This window comes from Phyllostomus hastatus, unplaced genomic scaffold (assembly GCF_019186645.2).
Source record: "Phyllostomus hastatus isolate PE091 unplaced genomic scaffold, TTU_PhHast_1.1 phas_scaffold_1674, whole genome shotgun sequence".
Taxonomy (NCBI): Eukaryota; Metazoa; Chordata; class Mammalia; order Chiroptera; family Phyllostomidae; genus Phyllostomus; species Phyllostomus hastatus.
In genome coordinates this window covers 15,593,336-15,608,801 of record NW_025334011.1, presented here as the reverse complement: position 1 = coordinate 15,608,801, position 15,466 = coordinate 15,593,336, and the positions used below count along the sequence as shown (strand labels likewise).

Below are 15,466 nucleotides of genomic sequence, written 5' to 3'. Positions count from 1 at the left end.
TTAATCAGGTTTTTGTCTATCACAATAGTCTTAACCCTGATATATATTTGAAATTCACAAATATTCACCTACATTTATGGGTATATGTATCCAGGAAGCCTGGAAGCTGAGGCTAATAGAACTAAAGACCCACTAGGAGCATAGACCATTGAGTGAGTGGAGGACTTCGCCATGTGAAGAAGGTCTGGGGGAAAGGCTAGTGTTGTAGAAGGGGTAGGCTTGAAGAAATTGTATGTGTTTTGTAAATAAATACATACATAAATGAAAAGTCTATAAACTATGTTAAAGGAAAGAGACTTAGCTAAGAATTTTCTCTTTAGATTTATTAATTTGTTCTAATCCAAAGGGGAAAATGATGGGAGAATTGTCATATTTAGTAGTAGAAACCATTTAGCTGTTTGAAGTGATGACGAAATATGCTTGTACAGATCAGAATTTTTTTTTCTAAACCTGAAGGGAAAATGAAACATCTTGGCAATTAAGAACTCTAATGCAGTATACGCAGAACAAATTACAATAGGAAGAGGGAAGAAATACCTTACACAGACTGCCATGAACATGGAGAATGTTAGATAGATATTTAGCATTTCTTTAGCACTATTTTCTCAGCTACTATTTATAGTGGTGAAAAAGAGGAAAAAACTGCAAGGAGAACCTATTGTTGGCATCATCTAAAATTGTGGCACTGTTGCTCTTTACATTTGTTATTCCATCTTCCCAACAGCTCTCTCGAGTAGGCACTATTAGTAACTGTCCTTAACAAAATGAGGAACTGAGCACAGAGAACTTAAGTCTTGTTGAAGGTGACATGGCAAGGAAGTGGCAACACCAGGATTTAAATCCTGTTATCTGGTTGAGGGGACCTCACTCTCAACCTACAGAGTAAACCATTTCTCTAATGAGTGACAGAATCAAAAGACATTCTGAAATGCTGAGGAAACAGAGAAGGACGAGAATGGGGGACCAGTGTGCCCAGGGTGAGTAAGTATAAAATTTACTGGTGACCTAGAATGGCTGAAGAGTCAGCCTCCTAATTACATTGGCCCTTAATAATTCGGGGAAGAAAAGGAATTAGGCACTAAAGAAGCAGTGGCATAAATAGTGGTAAGTCTCTGAGAAGGTGAAAAATTGAGAAAATGTTATTCTTGCCAGAGCAACACTTCTAAGTAGAAGGACTATGGTGGCCTAATAAAATTGCAAGTTGTATTTAGAAACTTTATATAAGCGTATATGTGAGTGCTTAATGAACTACTAGACACCTGTGAATAAAGAATATGATAAAATTGAAAGAACCAATATTAAAAAACGTCTGATTCTCAGAAATACAAATAACCTTGGCTATGTCTAAGGGCAATCAGAAAGCCATCAGAAACAATAGGCATCTAAATTTGGGTATGATGAGAAACAATAGTAAAAATATAAGCAGAAGGAGCAATCTAATGCTTAACAGATGTTGCTACTCAAAAGACCAGATGAGGGAGCTAGCTTGGAATTGTTTCCCAGAGGACTGATATTTTGAAATGCAACTTAAAAGATGTTAGAAGTATATTTTAGGAGATTTGAAATATTACATAATAGGATATATTGTGCTAGGGACTCAGCAATCAATAAGACTAAATTCAAGGGGTTGCAATTTTACTTGCAAAATTAACTTCAAGTTGACATTAATCATACAAGACATAGAAAAAGAGAAAAATCCTAAATGGGGATCATTCATAACACATGGCTTTTGATCCATGTTTAATTGGATGCCACCAACCGCTGTGTCAGCTTTAATTTTAATTAGTGTTGTAGAAGAGCAAGAGAACTCATTTTGAGAACGGTACTATATTAAGAAGAACACTACAAAAAAATAAAAATCAAAATAAAATTTTCCTGGAAAACCTGCTTAGGAATTCCTGAGAGTATGTGGGAAACTCCAGGGGAGTCAGGAACCTAAAGCTATGCAGAGGCAGGTGACACTTGGGAAGCAGTAATCAGCAAAACCTAGAGTAAATTGTCACCAAATGAGACAGAAATTTTGATATTGAGGAATTCCAAAAAGACCAGTGTGATTCAGTCCAACACATTGATATAGAACTCATGATGAAAATGTCTCAATTGCCTTTCCTCTCCTCACTCATCAAGTTCACTTCTTTGTTACTATTCATTCTTCCTCCTGCAGGTGTTTTCTTGGAACCACTTAACCACTTAATTTAATTAAGTGGTTATTTGTTGGGGATCTACACTATGAGCTCCTTGAGCACTGGGCAAAGCACAAAATAACCCACCCCGCCAAGGATACCTGTCTTTGGTGGGAAGAGTAGTAACTTTGGGGTTCAGTTTATATATGCTAGGACACTTAGCAGTGTGATTATAAGCAAGTCAGTCCATTTCTCTGCAGCTTTTTATTAACCATAGAAATGAGACAGGCAATACTGTAGTGCTGAGGATTAGATGCAATGTCTCCACTGTAACAGATCTTGAATGCATGCTAAAAATCTTCTCATTAAGGGGAAGGCATTCGAATTGGGAAGTCAGAATCAGTACCTTTTAGGGCAGCATGAGACAGTGTGCATTCTAGATTGCAATGATCTAGACCAGAATTTTGTAAAAGTATGTTCTGCAGAATCCTAAATACCAAGACTGTTAGTAGCTGTTCAGAGAGTAGGGAGAAGGTTTCTAATTTGGGAACATTCTTGGTTAACCCAAGTTAAATGACTATGTTGCAGGACTGGTCAGATCTTTCTCTTATATGTGGAATCTAATGAACAAACTGCACTATCAAACGAAAAAGAGGCAGACTCATAGATAGAGAGCAGGCTGACAGCTGGGGATTGGGGGTGGGGTAGTGGGGTGGAGGGATTGAGCAAAAAAAAAAAAAGAGAGAGAATGCACGGATGCAGACAACAGTGTGGTGATTGTTGAGGGGAAGGTGGTGGGTAGAGGTGACAGATGGTATGGGGGGATAAATGATAATGGAAACAGTACAATAAAAATGTAAAATTTAAAAATAAATAAGTTTAAAATAATTTTATTATTTAAAGAACTAACAATAATACATTTAAAATAATAACTAAAAGGTGTTGCAAATCTCAGGGAGAGATTTGGGAGTAGGTGGATAAGGAATGACATATGCAGTGTTTTCCTAACGTATTCCAAAACAATATTGTTTGCGGGGGCTCTTGTGTCATGGGACACATCAGGAAATGGTGGTATGATGTGTATTTTAAAGCTTCCTGGGGTTCAGGGCAGAGGGAGAGCAGGAAGGGAAATTTCACACAGATCAGAATTTGGATGGAGTCTCTTGGAAAGATAGGAGACTTGTCCTAATTATCTGTTTCCTCAGCTGCCTGGTACATAGTAGATATTCAACAAATATCTGTGACAAAGCCATTGACAGATTATGATTTAAATGAATAGAATGAAGGCCTGGAGGCTTTCAGTTGGAGAAGGGAGGACATCAGAGACAACAATGAGACAAAAATGGAGGTGGTTCCCTCATGAATGAACAGAAGGCTGGTCCGGGAGAAGCAGAGTGACCTTTGGAGAAGTGGGAAGTCAGTGGATTCAAGCAGAGGGAAACCAGGATGTGCTGGATCTTGAAAGTCAAGCAGAAAGCTTGGACTGACAAACACAGGGCACTTTTGTAGCCTTGAGTATGAAAGTGGAATAAAGCAAAGTTTAAAGGTTAGCTTTTCAGTGCTAGGTAGGCGGTTCTCTGTGAAAAGCCAGGGTACTGGCCTGGGAGCAGTTTCAGTGCCCATGATGCGGGGGCCAGGCCCAGGGGCTGGAGGAAAGGGACTCAGCCAGAATTGAAGGAGGACACATCAGATTTTCGGATGAAAAATGGGAATAACTTGGTGAGTGGATATAGAAGGATGAAAATCTGAAGAGCTGCAGCAGGGGCAGCTGAAAAGGCGAGAACACCTGACCAGGCACCCCAGGATCTGGGTTCTGATTCTCACTCTGCTCCTACCTGTGCTAGAACCTTAAGCAAATCATTAAACTCTGTGTCGTGTGTTCACTATGTGTGGAACTGCCAAAGGACTAGAGGCTACCACTGAAGTAACATTAGTCAACACTACAAGAGGAATGGGTGCAAAAGGACACCGCAGTGTTACCTCACAGGATCTGCTGATGGGGATGGAATTTGAGGGAACAGATGTGGTCTGGAGCTCAGTGGATTTTTTAGGAACATTCTGCAGTGTCTTCCTTTTGAAATGCTCTTAGATTTGTCCTCTCGCGGCCCCACTTCAGTACCCATTTCATTTTGCATTCCTATCTCAGCATCTTTTTCTTATCAAGCCTGCCCTTCTTTCTTCTCCTCCCCTAATCTGAGGGTTTTCAGGGTGTATGCTGCAAACCCCACACAGATGGGAAGGTAAATTGTAAACAGTGTAATGCAGTGGGGCTACCAGATGGAGCTTTGAACCGAAGCATTGATTTTGACAAAGTGCAGAGTGAGGTGCTGCTAGCACACTGCAGTAAGAGGCTTCACGTAGTGTCATACTTGCACCGATAAGTATTTCCAGGTTAATGGAATGTGCAGGGACTTTGTTTCATGAGTACTTACTGAGGTTCCATTTAGGGCAGTCAACAGTTCTACTCCAACAGCACCGAAATTCGGAAGGAACAGGTGGGTGATGTGGTACTACAGACAGTGGTTGTACATGAGACATGAATGGGTCGTATGTGCTGTAATTACTGAAAACTGTTTTTATATTTTGGGTTCTCAGTCTTCCCTCTGTCCCTCCTTTCCACTTTCTTTGTTCTTCTTTCTTTCCTTTCGGTTTTTAAACGTTTCAACTGGACCAGAACATTCTCCCATACAAAAGTGTGAGAACCATTTCCATGTGTCTTTCCGCCTACTTCATGCAACATCTGTTTTACTTCTAGTTAAGTACCAAGAAGTTTAGTGCCCATATAAGCTTCCAGAGAGCACATGTCTTTTCTGCATTCCCTAGTGTTTATCTGTTTTATTAATATTTTCAGAGAATCAGTTTATAGTTATCCTTTTCAGATTATTATTTGCTTTTATCATAACTAATTGTCTTTTCCTAGTGTTTAAAGTTGTCACTGTCTTTTATATTTTTAAATGAGTAGTATGTGTATTTATTTTTAGTATTTATTGTTTACTAATAAAGGCATTTAAGGGCATATAATTCCTGACACCAACTTGCAACCTGTCCTTCAGTTTTGTATGAAATATTTCCTGTTTCTTTGCTTTAAAGAAAGTTGAAATTTTCCTGCTTTGATTTTTTTCTTGGATTTGAGGGATGCCCAGGAATATTTCATTTCAAAGTATTTGAGATTAACATTACTTATTTATAATTTTATTGGATGTGATCAGAGAGTGAAGCCTGTATAATTTGTTAGTTTTCAGTTGTTTTATGGATTGACTTAAAATTTTTTCTTACGACTTGTCAAATACACAATCAATGTTTGTAAGTTTTCCATAAATATTCATAAAAATTATCTAATGTATATTATACATATCAGGTTTGTTGTTTGTGTCATTCATTTCTTCTCAGTTCTTATTTGTTTTGGCACTGTTTGGTTCTAAACAAAGTGTAATAAAATCTATCATTTTAAATGTATTTTTATCATGTTCTTGCATTTCTAAGAATTTTTGCTTTATGGTTTGTTAGTTGCTTTTTTCTTTGTTGCAAATTTATGATGCTCAGCTCTTCATAAATTATGTTTTTTAAAAATTATCAAATGACCTCTTTATTTTGTTTAATGTTTGTGCACTTTTTAAAATACTAGCATTATTACTCTTGCTTTACTTTTGATTGCATTTGTCTGATATATCTTACCCATCTATATTCAACTTTTCTTTATTTATAATGAGTATGTTTATTAGAAACTACATATAATTTGGTTTTGTTTCTTTAGCCCAGTCAATTAGTCTTTGCTTTTTAATGGTAGAATTCAGTCCACTGATATCTGTTATAATAACTGATGAACTTGATTATATTCCTTTATTTTAATTTGACAGCAAATATGTCTATTCTTCTTTATTAAACATAGTCATGCTCAGGAAGTACTAAACAATTACTTGAGTTTCAGTCTTGACGAGCTGTATTTGGAAAGACAGTAGGCACTCCAAGTGAAAATGACTGCTAGAAAATTGGAAGTAGAAGACTAGAACTTAGGCCAGAAAACAAGACTGGACAGTTGCAAATAGGCATCATCGGCACTATTAGTCAGGGTTCCCCAGAGATACAGAACCAGTAGGTTAGACAGAGAGCGAGAGTGAGAATGGAAGAGAGAGATGGATTTAGTTTCAGGAATTGGCTCACATAATTGTAGGGAATGGCAAATCTGAAATCTGCAAAGCAGGCTTTCAACCAGGAAGTTCAGGGAAGAGTTGCTGTTGCAGCCTTGAGTCCAAGATCTGCAGTATTGAGGCATAATTTTTTCTTCAGGATCTCTAAGTTTTTGCTTGTAATGCCTTCATCTACCTGAACAAGACTTAACCACACTCTGGAAGGTAATCAGCTTGATTCGCTATTAATCACATCTAAAAAATACCTTCACAACACTGTCCAAACTGGTGTTTACCAAGCATCTGGGCAACATAGCCTAGCCAAGTTGACACATAAAATCAACCATTACCTCAGCACCATAGAAAAAGGTGACTAAATATAAATGGATTATTTCTAAAGGGAACAACAACTACAAACAGAAACAGGGCCTAAGTTCAAGGACTTAACATTAGGCAATTAATTACCATATTTGGTTTTGATTACTTCACTCAGAAATCCCTATTCTTTTGATGATAAAGTGTGTTCTTGACATACAAAATGTATAATTATTTTTTCTTTTTAGTGTTTGTCAGTTTTTCTTTAGACCAGAACTTCAGATATGCAGACATTTCTTGAGTGTCTGCTGTTTCATTTGTCTTCTCTGCTTCTGTGGTATGTTTGTCCTGGGGTTATGACTTATAATATGTTAATCATACCCTGTGTAGTCCTTACAGGCCTCCATACAATTTAAAGCTAAACACATACCCCTGTTCTACTGTTACTGTGCTGATAGAGTATCCCAGTCTGGACTATTCCAGACCCTGTCCCATCTGTTGACTTGGTATATCTGGGAGGATCTGCAGAAGTCTCTGTTTACTCTTTGTGATCTAATATGTACTTTCAGGTTAGTTTACCAATTAAATCCTTCTAGCATGGCTTAGTTTAGTTAAGATTTTAGTATCTCCAATGGCAAGCAATTTTATTAAACTAGCAATCACAGTGCCTAGTGGTTAAGCAAATGTGTTTTGAGTTTAAATCTTGGGTCTGCCTGGGTTCAAATTCAGACTCCAACACTTAGTAGCCATGTTGAATTATTCAAATTACCTAACCTCTCTGAGGCTCACCTTCTCCCTCTGTGATGTGGGGGATATTAAATGCTCTTGCATGATACTATAGTTGTGAGGCTTAAATGAAATGAGGATTGGTTATTTTAATTATAAAAATATTGCCCTGACCGGTGTGTCTCAGTTGATTGGGCATCATCCTACAAAGCAAAAGGTCACCATTCAGCTCCCAGTCAGGGCACGTGCCTAGGTTGTGGGTTCAGTCCCTGGTCCAGTCCCTGGTCAGGGTGTGTGTGAGAGGCAACCCTGATTGATGTTTCTCTCCTGCATAGGTATTTCTATATTTCTATAGAAATATACCTATATTTCTCTCCCTTTCTTTCTCCCTCCCTTCACTTCTCTCTAAAAATAAAAAAATAAAATTTAAAAAATAAAATTTTTTCTACCCAAAGAAGTATTTCTTTTCTACATGCAACTTCTAACTCATGTTTTTTTAAGAAACAAAAATTCAGGCCACGAATGCTTAACTACAACCTCTTTTGCCAATTATTTGTATTCTTCTATTTTCATGGACTTTTTCAGTGAGCAGTTTTCTATGTCTCTTATAAAATGGGTTTGATGAAACAAATTCAAGAGAATCTTACTATCCAAGTCAACAGAGATACCTCTGATGTTGCTAATTTAGAAATAAATTACTCCATCTGCATACATTTAGAAATAAAATACTCCATCTACATGCATTTATTGTGCTTTGACTTAGTGTGGTGTTTAGTTGCTGTCAGGCAAATCACAGTGTTATTGAAGCTTAGTCCTACTTGATAATTTCCTTAGAGACTTTTGAGAAAATCATTATTGGACTGGTCACCTCTAAGCAAGTTTTGACATTTCTTCCCAGCCCCCATTTGTGTTGTTCTTGCTGAGATTGTTGTCGCCCAAAACTTTCCCCACTCTAAATATTTCAAGATCCTCATATCACCATAATGATGTCATTGCTGGTTACAAATCTTATATAAGTCTTTACCTCTGCCTGCTGGCCTGCCAAAGAATGGGTTAATCAGGTTGCTGTCTCCTCTGAGTTATTTCTGTGACTACTTCCATTTGCCTGACATTCAGATTCTGACTCTTCTCATACTTTTTCCCAACTTGAATTCAGTAAGTAAAAGCTGAGATATTAGAATTTCCTAAATATCTCAAGGGGAAGATTCAGCAAAATTGATAACCACTCTGACTGCTAAGTCAACTTTAGCAGGCTCCTCTCTCTAATGGAACTTGGAGGAGTAACTGCAATTGAGTTGTGCTCCACCCCATTTTTGGGTTTCACTGAATAAAGCCTAGATTTGGTTATATCTTGTTTGTGTTTGTTTCACATTGTGTTTATGCCCCACTAGGTAAAGTACAAGCGTGGGCTTCATCTGGTTGTATTTTCACCTTGCAGAGGCGGTAATTGAATCTCTAACAATGGTCTTGCTTCTCAGGAGTGTTTCAGCTTGTGCTGCTATATTAAACCAGGTTAGTTCTTGGGTTCCCTTGGAAGGTAATGTCCTATCTGTTGATGGTGAACTATGGCAATGCAAAATTTCAACAACAGTCAGAGGAGGGGATCTGAAGCATTTAGAATTCCTTTTATGGAAAGAGCCATTCTGAGTTTTTACCTAGGATCCCTCTCCCTGCCCACACCTGGGCAGGCTCAGCAAAGAGTGGAGGCTTGTCTTTGCTGTCTGACCTTTGAGGACAGATGTTGCCAAGACTATTGCAGTTTACAGCAGATCTGTGGCAAGTTAAAGCAGCTTCCAAACACTGCAGTGTTGTGACAGATTCTGCTGGAGGCTGCCTAGCTCATTCCCACTGAAGAAACTTCCTGCTAGCTACAGCTTTTGACAGCCATTTGATAACATAATTATAAACTTTCATGGGTTTGGAGCAAGTCCCATTCAAACCTTTTGGTACCCCCAGGTCAGCAGTCTTGAACTTGGGAGTGTCTGCAGTAAATTTCGAGGTGAGAGGAAGAGGGCTGAGCCCAGTGTCACCAAGATGGGTTGGGCACAAATTTGGCAGAAATTTGTCCAAAGTTTTGTTAAAGGGATTCTATAACACTTGGGTAGTTAAAAGTGGATGGGTGGGTGGATGAAGAATTGAAAGTCTTAGAGCCTATTGACCATTCCCAAGAAAAGCCAAGAACACTGATTTTGATGTTGTTCTGGTAATTTATACAAGCTAGGACAAACATGCCAAAGATGTATGACAGGAAAGAGTTAAAAAATTCTCAACATGTTCTCCTACTATCTCTGCATGCCAGAGGCCAAGGGAAAATGTACCCGCACAAACACACACACATTTCAGCAAGGAACCTGTTTTGCAAGTTTTGCTGGTAAAAAAGTAGGAAGGGGTTGCTTGAGAGCAGAGTGGAAAGCCTTAGAAGTATTGATTGAAGGTTTTTCAAAACCTACATTTTCAACGTAACTTTATCCTTCAGAGAGAGGCACATGTGCCACTGTAGGTTTTTCTTCAACTGATTAAGTGCATTGTTAGACAGGGAGGGGCAGATTAACGAATGCCTATAATTTTGATCATTGTTTTCTACAAAACAGCTCAGGCTTTGAAAATGAAGCCATCATTCTTGGCTAAGTTTTTGCCAACAGCACAAATTATACTGTGCAGAGATCCAAAGCCCCTAAAAAGGTTTCATTAATGAACAATTTCAGATGATTGTTTAAGTCTTTGCCTGACAGGTACTGTTGGCACAGAGACAGGTGGGGTTAGGGTTTCCATGGAGATTTATGATGTCATGCTTGAAAGAGCATGTCAAGACAGCCAATTTAGCAAGTAGCTACTCAAAAAGTCCTATAGGCTAGAAGTAGGTTTTATGCAAATGACAGGAGTTTCACTGGGAAAAACAGCAAAAGAAAACAGTAGAGAGACATGGAGAGGGGTTTACCTGACAGCTCCGAAGGATGACCCTGGAATCCATTAGAGACGAAACTTCCAGAAGAAAAATTAGATTTTGTACTTTAACTGTCGCCTCACCTGTGGAGCTCTGAGTACAGGTAAATATGTGCTTTTTCTTCTGAGTTATTGCCAGAAATTGTTTGGAACATTGAGGTCTGTTTCTCTGCATTGTTCTCTTGGCAGGAAGAACCGAATCAATAAGCACAGCTTTCCCACACGGAATGTTCGTGCTCTGGGGCTGTGTTTTTCAGAGCTTTTTTATTGAATGAACTGAGATTTTTGAATAGAGCTGAAAAACAAGTGGCACATTATGCATTATGCTGATTATGCCCTGTGAATAATGCTATAAAAATGCCATAGATAAAGGTTAGAAGGATGATCTGGGACTTGAGATACATTATTTGTTTGTAGATTATTCCCAGGTTGTTTTTTTTTAAACTCTTAGAACAGACCTGAGTTGGGAGTACATGTATTTCTTATTTTCGAGTCTTAAAATGCTAAAGATAAACTCCATGGAACATTACAAAAACAGGCAGGTTTATTGCTGCTGCACTTTCTTGGTGTGTGTGTCTGTATACTTCTCTCAGAAAGGCATTTCACAATACCAGAAAAATATCCTGTTTGAGATATCAGAAGTTTTGGACTTGAGGAAAGCAGTACTTTGTATATTCTAAGAAGACAGATAAAGGTTCCTGGGCTGGGGGATTGATGATGGTTGTTTTTAAAGCCTTGCTTCAGAAAGGAAACCTTGCTTTGGTGGTGGCATGGATTTTCTGTTTGCATCAGTTACTAGTAAGACTGAGTAAACAGTCTTGCCAGTGATATGGATGTGATAAAAATCACTAAAGGTAGCTGTATACCCACAAAGTTGACATAGAGGGGTTAGTATGGGGACACAAGGCTGTGATGTGAGTAGCTAGGCCTACCAAGTTTAAAAAGAAATGAAAAGCATGTTTGCTTTTTTCACACACTGCGTAAGGTTAAAGCACAGAATTAAGAGGCATTTAAAGATACCTATGAAATGGGAATTGGGGCTTTTGAAAAGCAAAACTGTTTAGGAGCAAATGGGCAAGCATTAAAATATTTTTAAAACTTCCTAATATGTAAGAATTCAAACCTCCTGAAATTTGTGTCAGATAATGTGGATTAATTTATACTCTTATTAGATTATTGTGTTACCGTAGTGATTGCAGGGCAGTTGAGTGATGAAAGAGCAGCCCCCCTCACGGGGGAATGCCTGGGTTCCGATTCTGGGCTTCCCCCCTAACTACTTGTATAACTTTGGGAAAGTAAATGAATGTCTTCAAGCCTCAGTTTTCTCCTCCATAAAATAGGGGCGATGATAGTGGTATTGTGAGGATGAAATGACAAAATCTTTGTGGCAGAGGTCTCTGCATTCAGGCTCCACACACATTAGCAATTGCTTTTATTTGCTACTCATGTGGCAGTGGACTGTACGGAGTGTTTTCACATCCTTTATCTTATCATTGCAACACCCCGGTAAGATTAGCAGAATCTTTTTTTTTTTAAATCCTTACCACAGGATATGTTTATTGCTTTTAAAGAAAAGGGAAGTAGGGGGAGGGTGGGAGGGAGAGAGAGAAAAAGAGGGAGAGAGAGAGAAACATTGATGTGGGTATGAGAGAGAAACATGGATCTTGTACATACCCTGACTGGGAATGGAACCCACAACCTTTTGATGAACAGGACGATGCACCAACCAACTGAGCCACCTGGCCAGGGCTAGCAAAATCTTTTTGTTCCCCCTGTACTGATGAAGAAACTGTGACTCAGAGAGATACTGAAATATATAACACAATGTACTGCCATTCTATATTTTGTGCTATTTTTTTCTCATTTTAGGGGAATAGAATAAAATCAATGTGTTACTGCAATAATTCCCAACAGGAGTGATTATTTCTATAAATTAATTAAAATAAAAAATATTAAGTGTGTCGAAGGAGCTGGGATACTCCTGGTTTTACATAAATTATGTGTGAGACTTTCTCTAGGTAGGCTGTGGAAGTGGGATTAATTTACTTTTTTACGGCACCTATTGATAGGACCTTGAGTTACTTCACACTCTTACAATTTTAACTCTTACCTGCCCCTGATGCTTCTTGGTCCTACAAGAAGAGTCAGGTATGTCTATTACAGGTATCCTGACTGGGAAACTGAGTCACCAAGGGCTGTGGGAATCACAGGAAGCAAGAGGTTGAACACACTGTCTTCTTTTATAGTCTAGGTGTTGGCACCTCTCCCCCTTGTCTACATTCCAGGCCAAAAACAGCCCATAATTATGTTCTACATCCATTGTATGTAAGAGACAAATATGTTTTTCATTGTGTTATTTTTAGCAGCAGTGTTTCTAGCCAGAGAAAAGCACTCTATTCATTCCAGAATTTTCCTGATGACTTCTTCAATTTTTCCAAATTTTCCACCTCAGACTGTTCAGAATTGTTCACATTCTACACCCCTGGAGGAAGTTTCTTAGCAGGAGTATTAGATAGGCTCATCGAGTGGGATTCTTAAGGTGTTCTGATCTCTGAGCTGCTGGGGCTGAACTCATTCTGTCCCAGATACTGTAAAATTAATTAACTGTGGTGATAAGAATGGCGTCAGGCTGCACTGGGGACTGCAGTTCCCGGCACTGGTTTGGGGCACGGGAAAACACTCTGGTTATCTCAAGTGCAAAATCAATGTATCTAAAAGCAAATATTTATTTGATTCAAAGTGTCTATTCCAAATATGAACCACAAGGCAGCACGTTAATAGTAGAAAATAGTCATGGAATCAAACAACCATAGGGTGCCAAAATTCCAAATAGGTTTAGAATCACTAATAAATATTCTTACACATTTTTTTTTTACCCACAGACCCTGTTTTAGAAGTCCATTAGAACTTTTTATTACACTTAATTGTTGTATTGGTAAGAGATTATCTGTTGATTAATAAGTGGTGATTGCATTTAGAAGTCTGTTTTGTGTCTAGCAGGTTTTAGTGAAGGTCTGTGGAGTCAAAAGCTCAGGGTGCACCGTGATTCGAGGGCCAGATTGTCTGGATTCAAGGCCTGCCCCCATTCTTACTAGTACAGCTTTTCCACTGAAGAATATATGTAGGTTTAATCATATCCCTAATACAGTGTAGCATCAAATTTAAAAAGCCTCTGTAACAGAATTAGTGATCTCTAAAAATTATATTTTTCTTTTTTAAAAACTTTAGAATTTCTATGGAAACTATTTCTTCAGAAAGAAAGGCACTAAAATCTCCCAGCTCAGGAGCTGGGATTAGCACTTCCTCCTGGGCAGACAGTGCAGGGTTCCTCTGGGTGGGAGGGAAGCACTTTCAGAAACTTGTTCACAACTCAGGGCCCTGTCATTGCTATTCATCTATTTAACATGATCGAAATACTCCTGTTTGGAAACTGATGGGGAGTACTTTGCAAAAATCTAGTTTTAAAACAAAAGTCATCCTGGAAAATGGTGTCATCCCAGACCATGTTGCTTTCAGATGTATGGCCTCAGAAGGGATGGGTGGTGCTTTCCTTCTTCAGCAATCAAGCTTCACATCACCTTTTATTCCCCCAGCCTTTTCTTAAGCAGGTAAAACCATAATTTAGTGCAAGCTAAAATTCCTCAGGCCGCCTGGGTTGGGGATTTTTTATTATGAACTGTGAAGTGCAATGACCTGACTCTGCTTATGCATTTGGCCATTTCATATTTCAGGGTGGAACTTCCTCAGATGTTGTTCCAGTATTGGTTACTTTTTTGTAAACTCCCCAGCCTTTGGTTTTAACTTGTAACCATTGAAGAGAGAAAATGTGGGGAGGGAGAATTTTGGGGGGAGGCACAATATCAAGGTAGGCAGGATTCTGAGGTTACTAAATCTATTTCTTATAAAACCAAAATGTCAAATTCTCCTTAATCCATGGTTACAGTTGTGACATCTGCGCAACTTGAGGCATTAGGACCACTGGGCTGTGGTGGAAAGCATGAAATTCAGGACAGCGTTGGTTAGGAAGGGACCTGGGAGGGACAAGGATGGAAGTAGGGATAAGCTTTATCCTAATGACAGGAACTCTCCTGCTTGTGCATCTGCATCAGAAAACAGACTTAACAGGCATCAGAAAGAATTTTGAACAGCTTATTTGAATGAATGACAAGTGCAAAAATAAAATATTGCACAGTGGTAGAAACTCTTCTCTAGAGATCTCACAGCAAGGCATGTACAGCAGACTTTGTGTGATGGCGAGAGTTCAGTCAGTGCACAGGAAAGGCAGCTGGTAGCTTCGGGGGCCTTAGGTCCTCAATGGTGGTTTCATTTCCCACTCTTCATGTCATTGCATGGTCCTCTTCCACTCCTGTCCACCTGCTCGTGATTAAGCAACAGAAATGATCATGGAATTTCCCACAAACGGTTTTTCTTGGTTAGTAAATGCAGATGATCACGTCATCCCCCACAGACCCGATGGTGGGGCTGTCCTCGGAGCTGTGTGCCCAGCCCTCCTGGTGCCCTGCTCTGCTCTGATCATGCAAGGAGGGTGCAAAGACCCCATCTTGGAGATGTTGTTACAGGCCCATCGTTGGCACTGTAAACTATTCAAGTAGCACTTTCCTTGGGCTTACTAGACTTGCTGTTCAGAAGCAAAGTAGGCTGCTGCCTCACCCATGTTTTGGAATGGTCAAGGAAACAGATTCAGATGACCCATTGGTCATTTTCAGTCTTTGACACTAAGAATGTTTGTAAATACCCCTGAGAATGTCACCTGGGTGTCAACTCATGTTTATAGCAATTAGTACATGTGTGCTGTTCCAGCGGAAAAAAATTTTTTTGATCATCTGTTTGAATTTCACTGAAGGAAGGGTTGCATGAGCTCCCTTCATCTTTAACTTTATTCGAATCTTTTTTCAGTTTTAAGACTGCAGAAGAAATCAACTCCAGTGAATTGCCTCATTAAAGATAATTTTCTGTCTCTCCTTTGTGGAGCTTGTATGCCTGTGTGTGTGTGTGTGTGTGTGTGTATGTGTGTGCGTGTGTGACTATGTTTTTGGTGGCAAGAACAGCACAAACTCTGACTTAAAACTATTCTTTCAGAGCAGTTGTAGTAGTGGCTCCACAATACATTAATTCGACCCCTTTTGATTGCTGTGCCAGTTGCTTCATTTTTTTCCCCTTCTGTTACGAACACAACTGTGATGACCTGTGTAATGGTGCATGTACCAGCAA

The 15,466-nt window shown here is 39.0% G+C and overlaps 1 protein-coding gene across 16 annotated transcripts in view; it reads left to right on the top strand.

Moving 5' to 3' along the window:
* Nucleotides 1–15,466, top strand: part of KIAA1217 (KIAA1217 ortholog) — a 486,478-nt gene that overhangs the window by 203,397 nt on the left and 267,615 nt on the right. Inside the window, exon 1 of one of the 16 annotated variants that reach the window (XM_045858216.1) lies at nt 10,116–10,338. The exons of the other annotated variants lie outside the window; for them this stretch is intronic. The gene's annotated coding sequence lies outside the window, so the exon portion shown is untranslated. Of the gene's footprint in view, nt 1–10,115; nt 10,339–15,466 lie in introns of those variants that run through there. 16 annotated transcript variants of the gene reach the window in all.